The 25,081-nt window shown below is 41.4% G+C and overlaps 1 protein-coding gene across 4 annotated transcripts in view; it reads left to right on the top strand.

Annotated features, from left to right (window-relative positions):
- The window catches only part of ROR1 (receptor tyrosine kinase like orphan receptor 1), a 409,096-nt gene that overhangs the window by 287,638 nt on the left and 96,377 nt on the right, over positions 1-25,081 (top strand). The window lies entirely within an intron of this gene.

Below are 25,081 nucleotides of genomic sequence, written 5' to 3'. Positions count from 1 at the left end.
GGACTTAATGTCTTTTATGATTTTTTTCTATCTACGTTTGATGACTAACTGAAACTCAACATTTCCTCTGTTATAGTAAGATCTTTTCATTGCTGTGGATTTCATGCAACTTGCTCCTAGATTCTCTTTCTGTACCCTGAGGTGTTAATCACCCTCTTTTATCTGTCAGGAGCTTCTGTCCTGTCCATTCTAAACAAGATCTTATCTAGTTACTTTCAAACAGTGTGAAAGATTTTTACAGGGAACTCTAACCTGGAAACTCTCCCTCAAATTCTGAAGTGGCCGTGGTATTGTGCCCTCCTGGGTACAGAGGAAATTACTGCTCCTTTTGCTGGTCAGTAGCAGACTCTACTTGCCTCCTGTTGAATAGAACAGAATTTTCTTGCCATATTTCTTCACTAGGCTCCTGCTATATTGGGTGACTGCCTGTGTTTTAAATTGAATGAAAGGATTGTAGCAGGAGGCAGTGTGGTGGTGGATTCAGCCTCTTAAAGTCTTCATGTGGGTGTTTTTTGTTGTTTTTGTTGTTGTTGTTGTTGTCGTTTTAGATGGAGTCTTGCTCTCTTGCCCAGGCTGTAGTGCAGTGGCACAATCTTGACTCACTGCAAGCTCTGCCTCCCGGGTTCATGCCATTCTCCTGCCTCAGCCTCCTGAGTAGCTCGGACTACAGGCGCCCGCCACCATGCCCGGCTAATTTTTTGTATTTTTAGTAGAGCTGGGGTTTCACCGTATTAGCCAGGATGGTCTCGAACTTCTGACCTCATAATCTGCCCACCTCGACCTCCCGAAGTACTGGGATTACAGGCATGAGCCACTGCGCCCGGACCATGTGGGTGTTTTTAAAGCACTGACCTTTTTGCCTGACTGGTAGGCCCAGAAGGCTGATAAGAAAACAAGATTTATGGCTTTGCATGTGTGACTTGTGAAAGCAGGTCCATTATTGATTCATCACATCTTGTACACTCATAGAGCTTTTTGAGGGAAACAACTGAACCTCACAACAAACATAGCTAATGAAATGTTATGAATAATCTTGATGATGTTAAAGGGTGGCTAAGCATAATGATCAGTTCTTCACATAAATATTGTATGTAATTAGCCTTCGACTTTGTAGGGTAGGAAAGACACTCCCCTACCCTCTTAGGTTCTGTGGCTGGAGCCCATGAAATAAATTTTGAAAAGACAGATTAACAAAAGAAAAAACATAAACATTTTATTTGATGTTAATATTTTTACATGACGCAGGGGGTTTCTTAGAAAGAAGTGAAACCCCAAAGATATGGTTAGACCCAGGGGTTCATATACCATTGTAACCAAGAATGATAAATTGTGGAGACATGATAAGGCAAAGGAAAAAGAGGTTTGGGATAGGGTGGTAAATTGTGGGAAAGTGACTAGAAAATGCATGGAGGAAACTAATGGAAAAAAAGTGTTATGTTAGCAAGGTTTGTTTGTACAGATTCCTCTCATCGTCAACTCATTATCTTCTGTGGTATGAATGTTTTCTTCTTCGTGGTTTAGAGAAGAGATCTTTCTCACAGGAAATGTATGCCCTGACTTTTGATAGAAAGGGGGAAGACAGCCCTTCTTGAATCTATTGTTTCTCAGTTGCCTTCAGCCCAAAATGCCAGTGAATCATAATGTGGAATGGCATATTCTAATCCCCTCCAAATTCTTCAGCAGAATGTGCAGGTTTCTTCCTTCTTTGTTAAGCCTCTGGCTTTTTTCAATGTCAGTGTTGACAATTTTATCTAATTGCTCTCCTCTTTTTTAAAAAATTATTTTTAAAAATTAAAAATCATCTGTTGCTGTCCTCTCTATGTCTCTTTCTCTGTCTCTCTCTCTCCCATACACACACAAACACACTCATTCACACAGTCACACATGCTCCAAAAGCAACAACAGCTGGGGTCTCATTATCTAGGGCAGTGCTTCTCAACTCCATCTCCACCTTAGACTCACCCAAGGAGCTTTATAAATTACCTATACCTGGGCTACACCCTAGATAAGTTAAGTCAGAATCTCTCAGAGTGGTGCCCAGTCATGATATTTTATCAAATCACCCTAAGTGATGTCATGTCCATGCAACCAGACAGGACCCTCTCCCATCCCCTTTCTCACCTGAAAGGAACTTGCATTAGCCCAGCTCTACCTCTTTCTCTGTCTCTGCCCCAACACCATATTGTAGACACCAAAGGAGTTGCAGCAGCAGAAACTGTGCCTGGATGGCAACATGCCTACAGCATCATCAGGATCCAATCAGGAAAGCAGAAAAAATTCTGGACTATTTAACACAGAGAATTTAACGTAGGGAATTGGTTACACAGGTGATGAAGTTTGCCAAAAAAGCAAACAAGAAATTGTGATGCAGCATCAGCAACAGACAGAAGCCCCAGCTACACTTAGGTTGGAGGGAAAAATAGGAGGGGTAATATTACCAGAGCCTAGGTTTGGGGTCATCTTTGGAGGCTGGAATGGTGGCATGTCTGTTCTGTGGGCGCTGGAGTCATGAGAAGATGCTTCCACTGCTGGGGTTATCACCCAAAACAAAAAGAAATGAGAGAAACAACGTGGCTGCTGTCTTCCTTCCCACTTTCAAACGCCAGCCAGTTTCTCCCATTAGGGGAATACTGCCAGAAACTGTATGACACAGGGAGCCTGAGAATCACAGCCTGCAGAGGTCATCTGCCTTGCAGATGCTGACCCAAGCAGGAAATGGGCAAGGAACAGATCTGAAGACAAATAGGTCCAGCAACAGCACTGATACCCCAGATTGATTTCCATGCCACTAGAAAGCCGAGCCTGCAGACAGCCTTGAAGAAACAGGCTGGGGAGAAAACAAAGCATTCAAAGCTGCAATTCCTGCCCAGCCTTCAGGTAGAACATTCAGTGGACAGTTTGGATTGTGGAACTGAGGCCTGGAGCAAAGGTCAAGGCTGAGGGGGCAGACATGGTGTTACATTTGGCTAAGTTGGTGGACAAAGCTTTGAAGGGAGTAAAACTCCCCAAGAAAAACTAAAAAGGAACAAGAATAAGCAGACCTCTTATATTTATAGTACTGTCTGTAATTTTCAGAATATTTTTTCTTTTCTCCTTTGATCTTACAGCCATCTAATAACTTTGACTAGATACCCTGGTATTTTCATTTTCTATCTAGCAAAATAAAAAATTGATAAATCATCATACCCTTGCCCTTTATCATAAGAAGTACTTTTTAATTGTGTAGAGGGGTGCTCTGATCTAGACCTCAATATTTATGAACTTTTGAAGGCTGAAAACAGACAGTAAACTTCTAGATATTTGCTTCTTGGGCCTCCAAAGACAGAATTTGCTAACTGTGGCAAACACTTACTAAGTGCTACGCTGTGCCAGGCCTTTTTATAAAACTTTGCACAAAAACTAATAGACTATTAGTTCCCCATTTACTCACTCAAGGAGACTCAGCAAAGGATGAAGCTTTGATTTGAGCCCATGCAGGTGGACTCCAGAGCTCAGACTTTGGCCAGTCTACTATACTGCCTGTCCTTATTGTGGGGAGATGATCAGCTGATGAACTCTTACCTGAATTACACATTTAGTCACCTTAAGTGTTTGATTGCTGAAAGGACTCACAACACTCAAATGGTTTATCCTCATGGGGTAGTTTTATTACAGACAAGGGAAACAGTACAGCAACAGCAGAAGACAGATAGGTAATGCAGGGGTCCCAGAGATATCAGATACAGGCTTCTTTATCCTCCTAAAACTGGGTTGCACAGGGCACTCTATCTCCAGGTCTTGAAGGTTTACTGGTATACATGTGCAGAACCTCAGTTCCAAGAAGTCCAGTAGTGGAGGTGACTTATAGTGAGCTGATCACATGGGCACATTCCAGCTGTGTGACATACACCTCAGTGATTGAAGCCCCAAGACTCCACTGAAACCAGGTGCAAATCATACCATCCAGTTATTATTACTAAATAATGCTAAGTGACTCATACATCCTGCCCCAAACAACTTGAAGACTCATAGTTTCAGAGCATCACTTATCTTCAGTAAATACATTTCATAGTGATTGCCGATAGTTAGTGGTTCTGAAGATTAGTCTGGGGTCAATTCAGGCCAGCTGGGATCACCCTGTGCTTTTCAACCCTCTTGGCCTTGCTTAGTATGTAAGTCAGGAACCCACTCCTAGAACTTGAACAATGGTAAAGTCATCCAGGTATAAATACTTGCCACTGGGATGGGACATGTTCCATAGATAATAGAAAAGTTATCATGGTTCAGTCATTACAAATGTCTATTACTTCATTGGATGGCCTGGTATTTTTGTGGCCAGTTTCTGATGTTCTTGTCTTCTACTCATTATTCTAAGATTGGCTGGGTAGCTGTCCTATGTGCTTACATGAAACCCCAACTTTCTCTCAAGGCCGTTAAAATATAACATGATGAGTGCTGTGATACCTATCTGTGTCTCTAGAGCGGCAATGCTGTCCACTAGAAACATCATACAGGGGACATATGTAATTTTAAACTCACTTTTTTTTTTTTTGAGACGGAGTCTCGCTCTGTCGCCCAGGCTGGAGTGCAGTGGTGCCATCTCGGCTCACTGCAAGCTCCACCTCCCGGGTTCACACCATTCTCCTGCCTCAGCCTCCCAAGTAGCTGGAACTACAGGCGCCCGCCACCATGCCTGACTAATTTTTTGTATTTTTAGTAGAGACGGGGTTTCACCGTGTTAGCCAGGATGGTCTCGATCTCCTGACCTCGTGATCCACCTGCCTTGGCTTCCCAAAGTGCTGGGATTACAGGTGAGAGCCACCACGCCCAGCCTAAACTCACTTTTAAGCCACATTTTTTAAGGCTAGTCAAATGAAGCAGTGAGAGTGGAGAAGGAACAAAGAAATTTGTAATTGCTTGTGATCAATCAGTTGTAAACATGATGGCACTTGGACTAGCCTTAAGATACATTTTAAAAAGTTAAAAGAAACACATAAAATTAATTTTAATATATATTTTATTTAACCCAACATATCCAAAATATTATTTCAACATGAAATCAATATAAAATTATTACCCAGCTTTATTCAGATGTAATTGACAAGTAACAATTATGTATAATTAAGGTATACAATGTAATCTTTTGATATACATATACATTGTATAATAATTATTATAATGGAATAGCTCATTTTTTTTTTCTAAGTCTTCAAAATCCAGTGTGTACCTGTCGTTTATATTTAGAGGACATCTTAATTCAGATGCTAAATTTTCATTGGAAATACTTTAGGCCAGGCGCAGTGGCTCACGCCTGTTATCCCAGCACTTTGGGAGCCTGAGGTGGGTGGATCACTTGAGCCCAGGAGTTGGAGACCAGCCTGGGCAATGTGGCAAAACCTTGTCTCTAATAAAAATACAAAAATTAGCCTGGCATGGTGGCACATGCCTGTAGTCCCAGCTGTTTGGGAGGCTGACGTGGGAGGATCATGAGCCCAGGAGGCAGAGGTTCCAGTGAGCCAAAATTGCACTACTGTACTCCAGCCTGGGCAACAGAGGGAGACCCTGTCTCATGAAAAAAAAAACAAAAAAAAAAGGAGACCTGTTGTGGTGGCTCACACCTGTAATCCCAGCACTCCAGCCTGGGCAACAGAGCGAGCCTCCGTCTCAAAAAAAAGAAAAAAAAAAAAAAGCAATACTTGATCTGTACTTATATTTTATAAAATGAATAATTAAAAACATAGGTTCACATTCCCAAGTTATTTCAAATATACTCAATTTTCTAGTAACTGAATCAAATACCAAAACATTATTTTTCTTTCATTTTTGCATCCACGTTGACAAAATTGGTTCATCATTTTTAGAATAATTGAATTGACTTTGAACCACAGTGTATCATTTTTCAAACTATTTCTATGCAAGTTAAATAAATTCTTTTTTTTTTTTTTTTTGAGACAGAGTCTCGCTCTGTCACCCAGGCTAGAGTGCAGTAGCGTGACCTCCGCTCACTGCAAGCTCCGCCTCCTGGGTTCACACCATTCTCCTGCCTCAGCCTCCTGAGTAGCTGGGACTACAGGCGCCTGCCAGCATGCCCGGGTAATTTTTTGTATTTTTAGTAGAGACAGGGTTTCACTGTGTTAGCCAGGATGGTCTCGATCTCCTGACCTCGTGACCTGCCCACCTTGGCCTCCCAAAGTGATTCACTACATCTTGGATCAACTCAGTATTATTTATATCAAATTCAAAGGGATATTGCATAAATTGAAAAGCAACACTAAATTTATCAATGTCAACAAAACAGTTAAATTCTTCTTGCAGTTTATGCAGGCAATTTACAAAATGCTGTCAATTACAATTAAAATCTTCAGCATATTGATCCATGTTAAATGTCTAAAAACATCATGATTGTTTATTTGTATTGTGAAAAGCCTCAGTTCCAACATACATTCTTATATCTGTCTAGCTAGGTTATAATAAGCTTTTCCTTTTCCTGGAGCTGCATATTAAGTTTGTTCATATACAACATAGTATCAGTGCAAAAATGTAAATCATATTGCCATTTTTTTTAACTTTTATTATTTGGCAACCATCCTTCCATTTCAAGAAAGTCTTGAGGTGGAGTTAGCAGTGCAGTAAATCTTTGTAAAACTATTCTACAGTCAATCAGCAAGCACTGCAAAGAATATAAGATTATTAAATCCATTGCCTTTGATTTTTTTCAACATCTCTGCAAACTGTCAATGATTCTAGTTGCACATATATATGAAATGATTTTAATGACTGTATCCATGATACCTTAATTTATAAAGTCTGTCTCAGAAAACTGAGTACATATATTTTCAGTTTGTATCACAAAGTACAACAAAGCAATAAGGGAACCATCAGTATTGTTTTACAATTCCACTAAGTCTAGTTTTTTGACCTAATGGCTAGAGTACCATCCATTGTGATAGAAACTTTTTTTTTTCATACCTAACTGAAATTCTTTGACAGATGTAAGAGATTATAAACTACTCCACAAGTTCCATTTTACAGGCTGCAAATTGACATTTCCTTGTGAATTTGGAAGTCCTTTAAAGTAAACATACCCAAAATATATATTTTCAAGTTTCTCTTGTATCTCATGCCTCATCAAAAACTGAAGAAAAGTTTCTGCAATTTTTCAAAATTTTAATCAATTGATTTTGTTTTTATATTCTATAAGCTAAATAATAGCTAAAATAATTATTTCTTTTACCATCTCTGTATCTGAAAGTGGCTTTATAGTTGTACAAAGTTGCAAGCACAGATCCTGTTAAAATTGTGTAGACATTTTTTTGTAGGACATTTATTTAATTCTAATTTCAGGTGACCAATTTCATCAATTTTTTTTAATTGGTGGGGGGGAACTTTAAAAAAAAACCAAAATCACTGTGTATTTGCTGAAAAGGGTCTCTTTATTATTGTCCACTTTATTATCTTTAAAATTCTTTTTGCACAACAAACTTTTTTGTGATCCATTATGAAATTTGTGGCATATCTTCTTCCCGTCTCTTTTTTCCATTACTTTTTTGTTTCGGAGAGACTTTCCTTGCCTCAAACACTACAGAACTCGTAACTTCTCCACAATAGTACGTGTTTGAATCAATTTTCTGTTTAGGGCTAAAAATAGAAATTCAGAAAACAGCAGCAGCAGTCTGATAGGATTTCAAAGCAGCATTCAGCAGGCTACATTTCCTCTTGGGTTAAGTGTGTGTGTGTGTGTGTGTGTACACGTGTTCATGTGTGTGATTGGGTGATCATTGTGATTAAAGAGAAAGGGTAAATTGCAAAAAGAAACACCATGAAGTTGCAAAGTAAAATGTTATTCTTTTAGATTAGGGTTAATTTTGAAACAGCCCACGACTCTAGCAGGCAGATCCCTGCAGAGGTTCATGACAATGGGAGAAGGCAGCCAGCAGTGCAGAGGAACCAGGGAGGCCACAGCTCCTGGCCCAGTCTCCAAGTAGGTGTGCATACCTGGTTTTCCTGGGAAATCTCCCTTTCTTTTTATTATTATTATTGTGGTAAACTATACATGACATAAAATATACAATTTTAGCCATTTTAAAGTGCACAGTTCAGTGGCACTTAGTACATTCACAGTGTTGTATGATCCTTACCACTGTCTAGTTGTAGAACATTTTTATTACTCCAAAAATTACTCCTGTACCCATTCAGTGGTCACTCCCCATCTTTTCCCACTCCCAGCCCCTAGCAACCACTAATCTACTTTCTGTCTGTATGGTTTTGTCTACTCTGGACATTTCATATAGGCAAATGATCCTGCCTATGTCCAGGATCCAAATGACAATTCATATACATGGAATCATACACAGTATGTGGCCTTTTGTGTTTGACTTCTTTCACTTAGCATAATGTGTTCCAGGTTCATCCATGTTGTGACCTGTGTCTTCCTTGTGTTTTGATGACCTTGAGAGACTTTCTGGCATAGCAATGAGAGGTCTGGCATTGAAGCCATGCATACCTGGATTTGAATCTTGTCCCGCCTTTAAGCTTCAGTTTTTTGTTTTGTTTTTTGAGAGAGGGTCTCGTTCTGTCACCTAGGCTGGAGTGCAGTGGTGCAATCATGGCTGTTTGCAGCCTGACCCTCCTGGACTCAAGTAATTGTCCCAAGTAGCTGGGTCTACAGGCATGCACCACCACACCCAGTTAAATTTTTTTTTATTTTTTATAGAGATGGGATCACACTGTGTTGCCCAGGCTGGTCTCAAATTCCTCGCCTCAAGCCATCCTCACACCTCAGCCTCCCAAAGTGCTGGGATTACAGGTGTGAGCCACCACACCTGGCCTATGCTTCAGTTTTTTCATCTGCAAAATGGAAATGATATTCATCTCAGGAATTCTTGTGGGGGTTCATTTGCTCATTCAAAAAATAGTGATGGAGCAGCCACTGTGTGCCAGGCCAAGGCTTCACGGATATAGTGGTGAACAATACCGGGCAAGCTCTTTGTCCTCATAGAACTTGGTTCTATCAGGAGAAATGGACAATAAACATGGAGACCCATAAACAAGATAGGAAGAAGGAAGTCTAATGTGTCAGAGAGTAATGTCTGGGGGTAGGAAAGGGGCAACTTTAATAGCTTGGTGAGTAAAGGTTTTCTGCCAAGGGGCTGACATTTGAGCTGACATCTGAGGAATGGAATGAGCAAGGCTTGCAGAGAGCAAAGGGAAGAAAGATTATTCCAGGCAAAATAACAGCAAGAGTAAAGTCCGTGACATGGGAAATGGTTTTGTCACGATCATGGAACAGAAAGAAGGCCAGTGTGGCTGAAATTGGATTAGCGAGTGGTGGAAAGTATGACTTCAGGTTAGAAAGGTGAGCAGGAGCTACACCTTACTGAGCTGTGCAAGCCAGTGTTTGGGCTTCATTAGAGCCATGGAAGCTATGGGACGGTTTCAGCTAAAGGGGTGATGTGTCCTCATTTACAATGGAAAGAGCACTCTGGCATCTGTGCGGAGGGTGGATGAGAATATGACCAGGAGCTGGAAGAGCAATAAGGAAGTTTCTGCACTAGTCTAGATGTGAAAATAGGTGGTTTGATGACTTGGACCAGGTGAGGGTAGATGAGTTGTAAAGAAGTAAGAGGATTTGAGATGGCTTGAAGAGGAGGCAGGTGTGAAGGGTTAAATTAAATAAATAAACAGGATAAATAGAATCTGCATCCAAAATGCCTAACTGCTTACAACAGTGGCGGTGATCAACTCGTGTCCCGTTCTGGTCCACCCCCGCTTCCCCCCACCACAGACACACACACACACACACACACATAAACCTTGGTGGCTCTTTGAAGAAGTATTTACGGGTTTCATCCTCATCTGGATTTTCCCATCATCAGGAATGAGTGGCAACTGCAGGGAGAGGGATGTGGATGTGTCTGTGATTTTCACAGCATGAAGACAGGATAAGTCTACCATTTTCTATTCCTCTGTAATCTTGGTCTCTTAGAATAGCTATAGCCTTCAGCAATGATGGAGAAGCAGGGTTCCATGGGATGAAGCAATTAGCCGTGTTCTAGGAGAGGAGAGAAGAGCCAATAAGGAGGGTGTTCTCTCCTCTCTCTCGGTTACCAGAGCTCAGCCTGAAAGGGATTCCCTTTCTCTGCTCTCCCACCACCGTGGTGCTTCCCTATGTTACACTACGTTGTGGTCCATGGTTTAGTTCTCCAAGCAGGACCACTCATCTGTGTAAACTACCCCTGGCACAAGGAGGGCCTTGATTAATATCTAAACACTGAATGAGCAACGGAAAACACCAGTGCTTCTTGTCTTAGAGCCGAGAAACTTCTGAGGTTGCAGAATAACCTGTGAAGTTTTTTCTTTTATAAAGATAGGAATAACAGTAGCATCTATTCAAAGAATTGCAAGGATCATGAGAGATAATTTGTGTCATTCACTTTGCATGATGCCTGGCATATGATAAGTCCTTGATAGAAGTTTGCTATTACTAGGGGCCTGCTTCCTATGGCTTCTTAAAGAGTTGCTGTGTGTAAATGGCCCTCAGAGCCTCTTTGAGGGCTCTGGATTAAGAGGGAAATATATATGGCCAATCTCCAGGAAAGAAGGACTCTGGTGCAGGGACCCAAATAAGCTCTATCAGTTCTCACTGTCAGTAGGGGCTTGATGGTGGAATTAATAAAGTGCCTTAGGTTTACTGCCAGTTCCCTGACAGCCCGATTTCCCATGTATTGTGTACCAGATGAGACATAAGGGATTGTGAAGGAAAATGAAAAGCAGGATATTGTTTACTGGGGCCAATATAAATATGTTTGTGGGGAGAGGAGAACAAAGACCTCAAGCCCTGTTGTTGACAGAAACCACGCTAGTGTTTAATACGTGACGTCATCCTAGTAAAAATAATAGTTCTCACAGGTCTGCCAGGGAATGGGAGAGCCGGGGTTATCTGTACCCACACATGCCAGGAACCTCAGGGGTGCTGGTAACTGGTATATGACCCTGACCTAGCTTCCAACTAGCTCCATGGCTTGTCCAAGGGAGGGGCTTTGAGGGTGGTGTCCTCCTCTGAGTTCCAAACACACAAATCCCAATGTCTGGATTCCACCTCTGCTAGACACCAGCTTGTAGCAGAGACCTCAGCTGGGAGCCTGGTTTTTCCCAAATGTAAATTCAGATAAGAATTCAACCCCCCCTAGAGTAGTTGTGATGAAAAAACAAGATAAATGAAACAAACAAGATTTAAAGGAAATGCTAACTGCAAGAGAGCCTTTGGTATTCATGGTAACCTCACCCACTTCTGTGTGCTCCTCTCTCACCTATGCAGAAGCATTGAAATTCCAGGCTTCATCTCCAGTCTCACCACCCTGAACCCCTACTTTGCTTAGCTTCCCTCCTCTATGTAAATTTGTTTTATTTATTTAGGCCTTTTGTAAGGTGTGTGAAGGTATCTGCGCTAAGAGAGTGGAAGGTCAGTGAACCCCTGAGAAAATACTAGCCACACGGGAGTCCTTATTCTTGCCCAATCAGTCAGAAGATCCAACTACTCTTCTGTGTGCCCCTTCCTGCTCCATGTGCTCCTTTATTTTACCCATTTTTCTCCATGAAATGCAAGTGTAAGCCTTTGAAGGCATAGGGGAGCCTCTACAAGCCCTGAGTGGAAATTCGCAGCCAGTAAGTGAAAGCACGACTTCAATCTTATGAAGACTGGGCCCTAAGAACTGGACACGATGAAGCTTACCAGTTTGCCAATCTTCACCTTCTGTTTTCTTCCCCTGAGAGTTTCCACTAGAAATTCCCCAGCTTTGGTTTGAGTGCTTGGCTCTGTAATCTTGGAGACACTCTGCATACACCCCACAATTAAGACATTGCAACTCCATGCAATGTTTCTTCAGAGAAAGTTAGATGCAATTAGATCATTTGAAGATGGATTAGCCTGCCATCTGTACAATATTAAGAAAAATCATGTTGGCAAATGATGGGGCCTCTTTGAAGAGCTCTGAAGGAAAGCCACTAATGGGCTCTACACTGGGTTTCCCCCCTCTTCCCAAAGGGTTAACACAATGTGTGGGAACGGAAAAAAAAAATCCCCTGTGGCATTAAAATGCTGTGTCAGAGATTTGCAAGCTCCCCTTTGTAGCTCTGCCCTGGGGCCTGGCTCACTTCAGTGGAGATGAGGTTAATAAGAGCTCTGTTGCTGCTTGGCAGTTCTTAACGGGGTTACAGTCTGGTGCCTGACCAGTGAAGGACAGTTATTATTAAAGTGCTGAGGAATTTAATTCAATAAGGTAAGGGACATCTGCTGTGCTTGCTTGCCCAATGTCCATTTATTCTTCTTTTGACAAGAACTGCTTGCTTTTCCTTTGCGGAAAACCACCTCATGCCCATTCTGTCTAGGTGGAGCTGACCCTTACCTAAATCAGGGTGGCCACGTGACCAGGCCGGCCCAGTTGGTGTATTTGGGTATCCAACCGTGCCCCAAAGTCACTGGACTTGTCAGTTACATAAGCCTATAAACACCTTTACCCCACAACCCTCATTTTTCTTTTTTCAGCTTCTGCAAGGTGGAGTAGCTACATTAACTATTTAAGGGATTAAATGGCATGGAGTATAGTTAGATAGAAACTAAACTCTGTGGGAAGTCAAGAGAGGAAGAGGTTGATGTGGGTGGCTGGGCTTCCTGGCAGAGGCTGAACTTGAACTGGTCTTAAAGGATGGAGAGGATTAGGTGAGACCAAGAGAATGCAGAACTCTGTGCAAGGCACAGAGGGAGGGAGAACTCAGTTAAAATCTGTGGACAAGAAATGAAAAGTGGGTTTTGACAAACAGAGGCAGGGAAAATGCCAGACGACTTGGAATCCCAGGATGAGAAGTTTGAACTTATCTGGATAGTTCTCCAGTGTGGACTTATGTACGGGTGGGGAAAATCCACACCAGATTGTGCTACCAGTTTGGGCAAGTATATGACTCTATGCCTTACCTGTGTTAGAGACTGGCACAGGTGCAGGCAGGGCACTAACACTTGGCTCTGCCACTTAATAACTGAGCAACAATGGGGGAGTTACTTAACCTCCAAATCTCAATTTTTTTCCATCTGCAAAATGAAGATAAATAATAACCGGACACTCAGTGTTTGTGAGGATAAAATGAGATAACCTACGTGGGAGCCCTTAGGATAGTACCTGGCACATGATGATAATAGTGGATAATATCTGTTGAGTGCTTATTAGTGTTCCCGAGGCATTGTGCTAAGCTCCTGACATACCTTATCTCATTTAATCCTCCCAATAGCCAGTGCTTTAAAAATGTTAGCTGAATCTGATTTGGGGTGACCTTGTCATTCCTGTGCTTGATCAAACAATAAGCTTATCAGACATTCACTGTCCAATGAGATCTGAATACATAATCTGAATATTCAAGTTCTAATTTCTTAATACACACCCTAAAATGTTTTAAATTTAATAAAATTACACTTCAGAACATCTAGAGAATAGAGTAAAAAAAATGTACTTATAACTTCACTAACCACAACAGAACCATGTTTTTCTAATATAGAGGGGGTTAAGATTATCTGCTTTTAGGCCCGCCAGATCACCACAGTGTGATCTGGGACAAGTTACTTTATCTTCTCTCAGCCTTAGTTTCCTCATCCGTCCTTATACAATGTTTCTAGAAGCTTCTTCATAGAAGTTTTTTGTTTTGTTTTTGGCAAGGTTTAAGAGTGATAATTCACGCTGTATGGAGCATCTGACACATAATACACCATCAATGTTAGCTCCTATGAATGCCTCCAGTCACTGTCCTATGCATTTTCCCTGTGATTGCAATAACCGTGTATATACAGTTGCATCCTTATTTTTTCACTTAACACTGTATCTTAGATATCTTTTTAAGTAACAAGATCTCCCTGTCTCTCATTCCTAATGTATATGTTCTCCTAAAATCACTTTAAGTGTATCAACTTGCCCTTGCTTCATCTTTTAATAACATGTATAAGTAACGCTGCACTATACACCTTTACGCTTAATGGCTCTAAGAGTTCACGTTTCAGTGCACTATCTCTTTGAGTTCAAATTATGGTTCTACCCACACCTTTTCAGAATGTGGTGAGAATGAATGACACCCAAGTCAGGAAAGGCCTTTGACAAATTGCAGATTATGCTGGCTTGATAAGTGACCACAGGAAAGTATGATTGTCACTTTTCCAGCAGTGGGTTTCCTCCAGTGTGATATTCTGTGCCTCACCTATCAGGAGGTGTTACTGTGGGTCTTCCTGTCAGCTCAGTTCTCCTACCCTTCTTGCTGACAGAGCAAAAAGAATCCCACTACCTTTTAGCTGGAAGTTATTCTCCTGATCTCACTGAATCTTATTTCTTGGAGTAGCAAGGAATCTGCAAAACAATTTGAGGCTGTCTTTCTGTTGCAAATCAAAGCCCCAACCTCTTATTTGGGTCTTAGAGTAAGAGTTCCCCAAGTGCTTTGAAATTGGACCCTTCTGTACACACCTGGAGTCACCAGTAAGCCTTGCCCATAGATTCCCTGGTGGATGGACACACAAAGCTAAGGGCAAAGGTGACCTTTTCATTTCTTCTTCAGGTCCTACAATGCCTTTGAAATCTTTATGATCTGCACCTTCAGGGGTTATACAAACAGCTTGAGGAAATCCTAAAATTGTGTTTTCTCCAGATAAGCATCCAGGTCAAAGGAAAGACCTCTGCCTGACTTGCTGATAGAAAGAAACTTGCCTCAATTTAGAGAATGCCACCAAGGACAAAATTGGCATGCAGTCATTTGTGCAGTACATTAAAAACCAGTTTACAAATAGTAGTACCATTCTGGAAGTGTCAGACCTCGTAGTGTAGTGTAGTGTAGTGGAAGTCCACAAACTATTTACCATATTTCAAATGTCTTACTGTTTTTAAACAGCAGCACAGGATAACCAGAGTAACACATTTCTTTGTTTCTGTCTCAAATTACATCAATTAAGTAAAAATAAAATTTATTATCATGCAAGTTAGAAGCTTTCCCTGGCAATTATATTTTGATATATTTATATGCTAATTTTAACAAATTTTGGTTAACATATCTTACAGCAGTATTTTTTATATTAATAACAGTAAGAGGAACAGTTACTTTTTTACTTAGCTATTAGTTAATTGAGATTATTTTAAAAGCTGTGTGACCTTGGAAAACGGATTAACTAATACAGGTATTTATAAGATGTTTGGTCTAAAATAAAGTATTTAAACTACCTGAGCCTCAGTTTCCTCATATAGAAAAAATATACCCTCCTCATATGGCTGTTATAAGGGGAAAAAGACACAATATGCAAAGCACATAGTACGGAAGCAAAGTATCCGGCACATAGTATGGTTCAATAGATAAATAATTTTCCCATAGAAACTGCAAATTTATATATGAGACAGAAAACATTTCAAGTATATGTTCTTGAGGGCAGGGAGATGTAAGGTTTTTAAAAGTTCTTTGATAAGAAGGTTGGAGCATGGCTCTTTGACTCTGATCACTCCATTGGATACTTAAAACAATGATCAACTCTGTCATCAGAATGAAATGTCCACTGATTCATCTCCATTTCTTAACTACCAAGCAACATTCTTTTGAGGGCTTTCACACCCTCACATATCCTTTCCACCTGAACTTCAGTGGCTGACTTTACCCCAGGCCCTGAAGGCAAAGGTGGAGCTGAGCTCTGTGTCTGGGAAGAGAGAAGCAGGCACGTCCTCTGATCCTTGCCCAAGGGCCTGCTTTGTGAGTGGAGCATCAATGCCGCTTTTGTTCCACCTTCAGCGTCTGGCCCACAGCTGAACCCAAAGAGGCTGGCTGCTTAGGGCAACCCTGGCCCACAAAGGACAGACAGCACCAAGCCCAGCCAAGGGTTCACTCAAGACCCCAAGATCCAGCACGGTGGTTCTCCCCACTGGGGAGGCAGCCTCAGGGAACATTCTGTCTCTCTTTGGCATTCTAAACCATTTCTAATTTCATGAAGATAAGTCAGAGGTTTGAAATGTGATATCACTGCTGAAAAGGTCAGAGCCATCAGCAGAGAACCAGCATGTCCTTGCTAATTACAATACACAATCATTGCCTTGTGTTGATGCAGTCATTTGCTCATTCATCAGCTATTAATTGAGTTCCTACTATGTGCTCAATGTGATGCTCAATGTGAGGGACATGGATGTGAAAAGAGGATGTCCCTGCCCTTAACTATCTGGTATACTGGCAAATAAACTGTCACCTGCTAAGACAAATAGAACATAATATCTGGACACTATAACAAAAACCTGGAGAAGCAGAAACAGAGTCTACCTAAGGGGCCAAGAATAACCATCGCTACAGTTGATCAAGCATTTGCTGTGTGCCACTCACTGTGCTAAGCACTTAGTGTATATTATCTCATTTAATTCTTAAAACACAGCTATAATAGTGGTTTGATTCTCTTCCTATCTCTCTAGGAAAGGCCATGCAAAGAAAATGGCATCTGAGGGTCTTGGAAAAAGAATAGGAGTTTGCCAGCTAGACAAGCAGGGGAGATCATTGCGGGCACAGGAAACAAAAATGGTCTGTTTGGAGAACTGCAGATCTTTTGGTATGCGTGGAGCAAAGGGAATATGCAGGGCCTGGTGTGAGAATAGTGATTGCAGTGAAGCGAGAAATAAGTGAGATGAATGTGGAAGACACATGAAATGTGGAAGACTGTAAGCAGAGCTAAGATGTGGAGGAAGGAGACTCAGTAGGATAGTGCTTCAGTTAGAAGGAGGGATGGCCACGTTTGTTGGTTCACTTTTGAGATGCAGAGCCTACTCATAGGGTAGGCTATGAGAAGGGAACAATGAGAGGGAGAAACTAAAAATGCTGGACAGAGAGTGACTAGTGGAGACAGGACCTCCCCCTCCTCTGATTGGAGGAAAGATAAGAAGAGAACCAAAGACATAGATACATTCTAAGAATAGGTGTTGGGAGGCAGAACACAGGTAAGAGGGGGCAGAAGGAAAAGATATGATCTTAAGAGTTGTACCTGCATGACGCCTGATGTCTCTGAGGTTAAAGGCAAGTCCAACAAGGAGAGTGAGAGGTGACAGAGTATTATAGGGGCCTTGGTGAAAGGGGTAAAAGTTTGGAGTCATTGTTGAGTACGATGATGAGGTGCTGATGACACAAACTCTTGATTTCGAGGAAGGAGTGTTCAAAGGAGGAAGAGGAAAATGACTGCTAGAGAGAAAGGTGATGGATGGCATGTGAAAACAGTTGAGTGTGCTGAGAATGGTTGATTAGAGTGGCGAAAGGTGATGAAGGGAAGACTTAATAGGTGATTTCAGGTTCAGACATCTGAATAAGGGCATAGACTTATTCCATGTAGCTTCGGGAGATAGAACGAGGTCCAACAAGTGGTCATTCCTAGGAGACAGATTCTCTACCTCCAAACATTAAACATTAAAACATGTAAGTAAGTGTACATTAAAAACATTAAAACGTGTAAGTAAGTAGCACTATCCAGCAATGGAATAATCTGCCTCTTGAAGGATTTCAATCATCTGCCAAGGATGTTGTGCTGGAAATTTGGTATCCTTAGTTAGATGGCTTCTTCTATCTTTTTTAATAGTAATATATCATAGATACTTAATATATGGAGCATTGAAATAGAAGCCAATTTTGGCATTCTTGCAGGTTGTCCCACTGTCTGAGCAAGAGAATCTTGATTGGGACTTTTTTTTTTTTTGAGACAGAGTCTCGCTCTGTTGCCAGGCTGGAGTACAGTGGCACAATCTCGGCTCACTGCAACCTCCACCTCCCAGGTTCAAGCGATTCTCCAACCTCAGCCTTCCAAGTAGCTGGGATTAGCTGAGATTACAGGCACCTGCAACCATGCCTGGCTAGTTTTTGTATTTTTAGTAGAAACGGGGTTTCACTATGTTGGCCAGGCTGGTCTTGAACTCCCAACCTCAAGTGATCTGCCCTCCTCGGCTTCCCAAAGTGCTGGGATTATAAGCATGAGCCACCGTATCTGGCCTTGATTGGAATTTTCAGTAAGATTTATGCAGTTTAAGAACTGTGGAAACAATCTTGAATTTTTTTTTTTTTAATTCCAGGAGGATTTTTGTTAAGAATAGCAGAAGCCATGCTCTAGTTTGAGAAAAATACCCATGGTATTATTGAGTTAACAGGCATGATGTGTATATAATACTTACTATGGAGAGGGCTTCTTTCCATCCCTTCTCATTGTGGATCTGGAGAGGACCCTTAGCTGGGATGACTAAAGAAGGAGCCTCTGTTCTTACCTGATTTGGAGTCCTCTTCTCATAGGTGTTTGCGCATCTTTCATGCCCTGTACCTTTCTTTTCATTTGCCCCCTGCATTTGGGATTGGTTGCTTTCTTTTTTGGAACCTATGAGACTATTTCAGTGGTTCTCAACTGAGGATGATTTTGACCCTCAGAGGGCATTTGACAATGTCTAGAGATATTTTTGGTTGTCATGACTGGAGAGGGATGCTGCTGGCATCTGGTGGGTAGAGGGCAGGGATGCTGCTCAAAGCCCTACAGCGCACCGGACAGCCGTTCTTAACAAAGAATCACCCAGCCCAAAATGACCATAGTGCTGAGGTTAAGAAACCCTGGTCTGTTTTTAAGTCTTCCTTCTAAATCAGCTACCACCAGTACACTCTGTAAAGCCCTAGATGACTAATTTTATTTTCTAATTTAAGAACTGTTGTGTGGCTGAATACTCTGTCTCTGTGAACTGTACCCCCACCCATCCCATTCTTCATGCTGTAGCAATAAGAAGGACATTTTAAACTCCCTTTGACCAGAAAAGTCACTTTTGATTAGGGTCCAAACAAGAAACACATCCCTCCCTGGATAAAGGCAAAGATGCCACAGCTTGCAGAGAAACAACATCAGATATTTCCCAATGGCAGCAGCTCTGGGCCAAGAGTACGGATGGAGGACAAGCTACAGATATAGCCACATGGTGCCCTTCGTTTGCTTTTGAGTAGGAGCTCACACTGTCTTTAAAAGATTGGACAGTAGAGCTCAGCCATGAAGGACCCCTGTAGCCTTTCCAAGCCAGAATAAGACCACGACAGTGGTATGAAAGCAACTGTGACTTTGGCACAAATACAGACTGAGAAAATGGTACCTGACTAGGTTACTCTTAGGACCCTCTGAGAGTCCCCACACAGCGCATGCTAACATGTACCTACACCTCTGTGTCCCAAATTAGGCTGAAGTTTTCAGTGAGCCAGATCATAAATTAGGCCTTTGTAGCTCTAAGATCCCCTACCCCTGAAGAATCCTAGGAAAGCCTCCCTTACTACACTTCATGACTCAGCACTGATAGCCTGCTCCAACAGAAATAGCCCAAGGCTGAGATTTCCCTTCTCATCTCTTACGTTTTTCAGGCTGAGCAGTCATAGGGAAATCATTCAAACTCTTAGAACCTAGGTTTTCTTATCTCTGAAATGAAGACATCGACCTTCCGATTTCTGGGAACGTGTATTGAAAAAGTACTCTCAAATATGGACATAATTTTATGTACAAAGTTACTTATTGCTTCATTATTTAATGTTAGACATCATTGTGAAATAGATTAAATATGACACATTTATAGAATGGAACATTATGTACCCATGAAAAAATAATATACTTGAAGAGTTTCATTGGCTGTGAAAAATGCTTGTGCTCTAATGTCAAGAATAAGAAGCAGGCCGGGCTCGGTGGCTCACACCTATAATCCCAGCATTTTAGGAGGCTGAGGTGGGAGGATTGCTTGGGCTCAGGAGTTCGAGACCAGCCTGAGTAACATAGGGGGACTCTACAAAAAATAAAAAAATTAGCCAGGTTTGGTGGCCCATGCCTGTGGTGCCAGCTACTCAGGAGGTTGAGATGGGAGGATTGCTTGAGCCTGGGAGATTGAGGCTGCAGTGAGCCATGATTGCACCATTGCACTCCAGCCTAGGTGACAGCACGAGACACTGTCAAAAAAAAAAAAAAAAAAAAAGAAGCGGCAAAATATAACACCCCCCACACACATACACAAATACACATTTATATGCTTATAATATGATCTCAATTCTATAAAATATATATAGAAAAAAGTCTGGAGGGAAACCAAACTATTACCAAGAGTTTATACTTTTTTTATGTTAGTACGTTTATAACATTTTTAATAAAAATAAAGCTGAGGTATACAATAATTCTTTTCCCTTTAAAAGCAGAGCATATAACTCTCAAGCTTGAGAAACATTGATTTACAGCTGTAGACAGAACTGGGGCCAGAGATAAAATTTTGGAGTCATAGATGTTTTCGTAGAGATTGATTACTGCATAAGATCACCTAGGATGAGCCTATAGAGTGAGAAGAGATGAGAGCCAAGGCTTGAACCCTGGGAAATACTGACATTTAGGGAATGGATGAGGAAGACAAGCCAGAGAAGGGAATAAGCTCGTGGCAGTAATCCATATGAGATAATAACCTACATGGATTAGCATGGTGGTATTGGGACATGCAAGGGAATGATAAAGCTGATAGGCATTTTAAAATAAATTAGGGGTTGTAAATTACATGTATGAGATGAGGGTAATGGAAAAGCCAAATATTACTTGAACCTCTCTAGCTTGGAATATGGAAGAATGCTGATATCAAGGAAAGCGATGGGATCGTTGAAAGAGATGCATATACGGTAGGAGTGGGGAAGAGGTTAGGCTTAGTCTTATATGAGTTGGGTTTGAGATCTCCCTTCAAGAAAATAGCTGCTCTAAGAAGTGCAGTTATCTGAAAGTCCCCAGCTGCAGCCCCTTGGGGATCGGCCATACCACACAAACTGAGGTCACCCTCTGCCCAGGCAGCTCTCAGCCATGACTAAGCAGCATTAGAAGCAGCATTAGAGCTGATCCTCTCTGCCCATGCGAGCCTCCTCTAGTAAGTAGGCAGTCCTTGCACGTGGGCATCCCACTAGGCTGGCCCAGATTCTGAGGGCTGACCTTGGTTTAAGCTCTTCCCATTCAATCTCCCTTCTTCCCCCTATTCTTTCTCAGATATCAAGTCTGTATCATGGTCTGAATGCTCTCCCTTCCTGCTCTCTCTCTCCCTCTTTCTCTTCCACAAACACTGCCCCCAGTAAATCTCTTGCACTTTTAATTCCATCTTGGTATCTGCTTTCTGGAGGACCAGAACCAACACAAGTGATGGTTACATATCCAAAATAAATTACTGTGGAAGGAAAATAGTACAGTTCTTGAAAGCAATCAGGATTGAGGGATAACTGTATCTCGAGAGTCTCCCTAATAGCATAATTAGAGGGAGGAGTGGGGGACAAGGTTTGAACCTTATGTTACAGTCATAATTAGGAAAGAGTACAAGTACAGTTAGTCTTGTAACTGGCAAGAGAATTCAGGATGATGGGGGGAAGTCATTGAAAGAGTAGAAGGAAACTCTGGGAAGTGTAGGATCATAGAACATGAAATAGAGAGAGAGCTTTTTAGGAACAGGTGATAATCAGCTCAGATGTCGTCAAAGAAAATCTGAGTAGGGACTGAGGTCTCGCATTTAGAGACTGACACTGCGGCTGGCTGGCCATCAAGTGATTATTTCAGGGAAAGAATGAGAATAGGTGCCAAGTTTACAGAAATGAAGAAGAAACGTAGTGGGAAATAGCTGGAGGTAATGACAGTAGACCTCACATTGAAAATGTTTGTCCGTGAATGGGAGGAGGGAAATTGAGCTAACTAGAGTAAAAATTTCCAAGATTGAGTGTGTGTGTGTGTGTGTGTCTTTAGGAACACCTAACCATTTCCAGAAGAGGGCTTTAAAGGTGCTAGAGAGAGAGAGAAAAAAAAAAAACCATTGTGGAATTAAAATGCTGAAGGCAGTGGGAAGAGAAAAGCTACTGAGGCCAGAGAGAGGAGTTAGATTTTAAATGGAAGAGAGAAACCTCTTTTCTGGAACGTGGCAACAAGAAGATGGCAGAAATGACAGAGATATAAGGGGTGAGAATGAAGAACCTCACCCCTTAGAATGTGTTCCTGGTACAAAAGTAACAAGACCAACCTCTGAGAATAAGAGAATGAGATGGAGAAAATGTATAAAGAGAGTGGAGATGATCAGGAATGGCTGGTGAGCATACTGTTATTCCCTAAGAAATGTGATGGGGCAAAGGAAAATCTTGCCTTAAATGCATGAAGTTGGATCTCTGTCAAGTACTGGTCCAAAGGACTATGACTCTAATTTTTAAGAAAGAACTAATAAGGTCCTGGCATTTCTCTTACATCTTGAATTTTCCTAGTTCAACTATAACTCAAGCGTTCAGAGAAACAAATTGGCTTTATGCAGTCCACTTTTGTAATTATCAACAATCACAGAAAAGGAACTAGTATATAGCTACTTGTTTGCTTTGTTTGAATGGCACTGTACTTTTTCATAACAATGGGTGATAAAGATGATAAAAATATCCAAGAACCACCATGCTCTATGTCAGAACTAGGTTGACTGGGGAAGAAATGCTCTCTGAAGCAAATGTTCTGGATACTCAAAGACTGGATTTGTACAGTGGTCTTTAGGCGATATAACTCTGTCCAGGTCTCTCAACACTTACAGCTATCAAGGAAACTTTATTATTGATATTCTACAGAAAAAATCACGATTACTGCAAGTCTGTAAGCTCTTAAGTATTTTTCCCATTGAAATTATTGTTTCATTAATATAATATATTCAACTTTGTGCTATCTTGGGTATGCAACTCTACAGTTAGAGCAGATCAAAGGGCAGTAGCCTGAAAGGAGCTGAATGACAAAATCCATGGCATTTCTCATTAGTCTTAGCCAGACGTGGCTCTTTATGGAGAGGACTCACCCTGGTCTTGTGAAGAGAAATGCACTGAAACTGGGAAGGAATGAACCAGCCACATCAGTTTCTTCAAAGCTGCCAGTTGATATGTCTATGTCTACAAGTATGACTTATGCCTGTTAACTACCCCCCAAACTCCTTCAACAGACAAAGCTCTTTATTCTGCTGACTTTGTAGTATAACTTGGGGATGGCTTGAGAAGGTCAACCCGACAGGCCAGCTTTTGCCCTGCAGTGGGCTGTGCAGGTGTGTGCTAGCTGTTGGCTTCCAGGCCTATTTTATTCCAGCCCTGGCAGAGTTTGCAGGAATGTCATGAGAAGAGATTTATAATACTTTCTGATTCCACCCAGTTTCAAATCATTTTATGAATAATCTTTCTCATAGCATACTAGTAATTCTACAAGCAGTCTTGGCCAAAATCAACGGAGTGAGCATGCTTAAGGAAATAATTTTCTTTTTCCTTTTTAAGAAACCATTTTGCTAAAGTTTTACAAATCTCATAAAAATTAAGGGTTGGTTTGAATTTGGGAGAAAGACTCACTTTATCTGAACTCATTTGCCAAAAATATTTAAATGAGCACATGCTGGATGTAAAAGTGCCAAAGCAATAGCATCAATTATGCATTCTCAACCTTCCAGACTTTCCAGAGTCATTAAAGGCAGTGTTTTCCTACAGGTGTTAATGGGATCCTGCAAAGAGGAAGGTGGTTTTAGGTAGGATTGTGACAGAGTGGCTCGTGGGTTGGGTGCTATGGAACCCACTGAGGGGCTTCTGACCACAGTCCCATGCAGAGCCAACAATGGCATTCGTTGTTATAAGCAAGTGTCAGTCACGAGAGAGCTGCCATTACAGAGTGTTGCCCAGCTTTCCATATTCCCAACATGGCCAGAGGTTTCATTCTTTGAGAATGTGTTTATTCAGCCTAGTAAAAACATTAAAAAGGGGAATAAATCTCTGCCGACCCCAAAATGCTTTTCACCACAGCTGTAAACCATAAAACATTTAGAAAAGTAAGCAGAACTAAAGATAATATAGTTTCCCCAAGCAGCATGGAGGGCAGACCTGGAGGTGGCCCTTGCAAAGACAGCTGCAGTGCACAGAGCTTCCCTGCAAAATCATTAAGAAAGGGACAGGTTCTATAAGGTGCTAAATTATTATTAGTTTTTTTTTTTAAGTTGGGGGAGGGCAATAATAAAAACCATGTGCTCAGCAGCCTGCTTGGCCATATAAAACAGAAAGGCCTGTGACTTTAAGTGTTGTAAAAGGGGTTAATTGTCGATTTCTGAATGTGGCAAGTTTACTGATCTTGTTAACAGCAACCGGGCATGTGCCATTGGTTATCATGGCGGGAAAGAAAAACAGCCGTCCATCCCTTATTCCCTGGATGCTGTTATTAGTCTTGGAACCCAAGTTAAGGGACATATGGGTAAATGCAGTCTTAAAATTGCTCCTTTCCACCTGTCCAAATTTCTACCCATTCTGAAGCTTCCAGTTCCACCTGACAACTACATTTTTACTGCGATTTTTCAAGTGCCTGCTGTGGATCGTTTCCTTTCACACAAAATGTGTTGTCTATTTGTATGACAACCTAATGGAGTGGGCAAGGATGATACAACCATTTTACAGACAAAGCAACTGAGGTTCAGAGAAGTTAAGAAAGTTATCTATGGTGACAGAGCTATGAAGCAGAGGTTTAAAGCCCAGTCTTTATATTCCAAGTCCAGGTCTTTTCAACTAGTTATTCAAATCATTCATTCATTCATCCATTAACTCAATAGATAGTTATTGGCCGTGCACTAAGAGCCAGGTGCTGGTCTAGTTGTTGAGGATAGAGCCCTGGACACAACTGACAATATTCCTGCCATCACAAGGCCTATAGTTTAGGAAGTACTAGTCTAACTTCCAATAACCATCCTCTCTTCTAACCTACTTTCACATGCACAGTCGGCATCTGTAATTTGATATTTTATTTTGCTGTTGAGTATTGCGCATTACCTTTGAGTATTGTGTGTTACCTTTGGCTCCCCCAGCTAGATGATGAGCCCGGTGAAGGCAAGACTGTTGTCTAATATTTCTCTTTTTCACAGTCTACCCAGCACAACCCATTAAATAAGTGCTTTTTTTCTCATGTAGAAAAATAAAATAACATCTTTATTACCGTCATCTTAAGATCATTTGGGGTTTTATTTAGAGCTTAGCTATTGCAGCTTTTGTTATTGAGCACTTTGTCAAATGTTATGTTTATATCGTC

The sequence above is a fragment of the Pongo abelii genome, chromosome 1 (assembly GCF_028885655.2).
Source record: "Pongo abelii isolate AG06213 chromosome 1, NHGRI_mPonAbe1-v2.0_pri, whole genome shotgun sequence".
NCBI lineage: Eukaryota > Metazoa > Chordata > Mammalia > Primates > Hominidae > Pongo > Pongo abelii.
This window is presented reverse-complemented; position numbering and strand designations above follow the sequence as displayed.